Consider the following 1,874-nt stretch of genomic DNA (forward strand, 5'->3'; position numbering starts at 1 on the left):
AAATGTGGTCGGCCCGATCGCGACGATCGTCGAAATTGAATCAAGACTTACCGCGAACGATATGTTCCATTCGTTTTAGAAGTGAAACCAAAAACACGCAACGAAATCCCGCACCGATAATTTATTTATTTATTGCATTCAATTTACTATTTTGTTTAATTTTTCTTCTATATTCTAAAATCTGTTGAGTATGTACATAAGCATCGTTAAAATAAATTGAATTTAAAAACGAGATGTGTATCATTATTATATCATTGATTGACCCTCATAAATACATATTCGAAACAAAACATGCTTAGGCGTCGTGAACAAATTACGTAACGCAAAAATCCGGATTTTGGACCCCCCACGTAACGCAATTTCCTATCTCTAATATACAGTAAGTAACACAACCTCGACCCCTCTCCCCTTCCCGTTTCACGTTACGTAATTTGTGCACGACACCTTACCTCCTCGATCGAATTTGTGGAGAAGCTTTCATCAAACTTTCTTTTACGAAGGAAACTTTTGACGAAAACTTTCGTTGCTATGGCTGTGAACAATCCCCTTTATTCCGCGCGGCGAAAGACGTGCGATGGCGGCTCAAGTCACGATGTTCCCAAAGGCAAATGGCGTGACTTTAGTTTGTCACTAGATGAGATTTGAAGTCATGTAAAAAATAGGAGCTGTAAAGTGAGGATAATTTTCTCTCAGACAAAAAATAGAACGTTTTAATGTTCTTTCGAATGTTATTCGATGTGATGGAATTATGATAAATGAATCACATGTTTTAATAACATTTTTAATAACCATCATTCGCTATCCAACTCTTGACGAGTAAAGTTCAGTGTCGTTATTGTGCGTTGCCACTTTTACTATTATGCGATTGGTATAGTGTACGAGTGAAGGTCATTGCTGTCCGCTTTCGAATTGACCTTTTGTGAAGTGGAACAAAGGAAGCAGCGCTCTTGCAGCTTGCAGCCCTTGGCGGCTGTTGAACATCGGCATAACGGGATCGCCATTGTGTGGCTGTCGTTAACGGGAATTATCATCACGTGACCGTGTGAGCTATTCTTGCGCTATTGTGTTGATCCATAGCGCGTAGCCTCTGTCTCTCCCTGGTTAGGGCAGTAGAGCGCAGTATTGGAACAACTTTTATATTAAGGTACACATATTTAATATCAATATTATTATTCAACTCATTTGTTCATTGTTTAATATTATTATCATAATTTATTTTTGTTTTGTTATTTTTTTTTTCGAGATTATTGTTAAAATCAATAATATATTAGAAATAAGACAGAAATTTTTGTAAAATGGAGGATAGTGGAGGATCTCCAGAGATGGAGATCTCCGATAATTAATCCCATTTAAGATCTGGGAAAAAACATAAACGAGTCCCTCAAAAAGAAGATAATTCTTCTGGGGACGAATCTGCTCATCCTTCCAAGCCCCCCTCTAAGAAAATAGCAAGCCTCCCTTCTGAACCGACTGTTACTTCCACTCCCCCTCTCCCATCATCGATTTCGCTTCCCCCTTCTGATGTTTCCGATCCAACCCAATCCTCGTCCTCGTCCTCGTCCTCGTCTTCTCCCTCTGTTGTTTCCGCTCCACGTGTCAGAGTTTATCCAGAAGATGCACCTGGAACTGGCCCGTGGGTTGTTTTCCTTCGGCCAAAACCAAAAGGAAAAAGCCTTAACGTGATTCAGATCATGAAAGATCTGGCCAGATACACTTCTGTATCTGAAATTCGCAGGGTTAGACCGAACAAATTGCGGGTTGTCGTGAATGAACGGAAACACGCAAACGAGATTGTTGCTGACCAACACTTCACTCTCGAATATAGAACATTTATACCCTCCCATAACGTAGAAATTGAGGGGGTGATAACTGAA

This window comes from Toxorhynchites rutilus, chromosome 1, assembly GCF_029784135.1.
Source record: "Toxorhynchites rutilus septentrionalis strain SRP chromosome 1, ASM2978413v1, whole genome shotgun sequence".
Taxonomy (NCBI): Eukaryota; Metazoa; Arthropoda; class Insecta; order Diptera; family Culicidae; genus Toxorhynchites; species Toxorhynchites rutilus.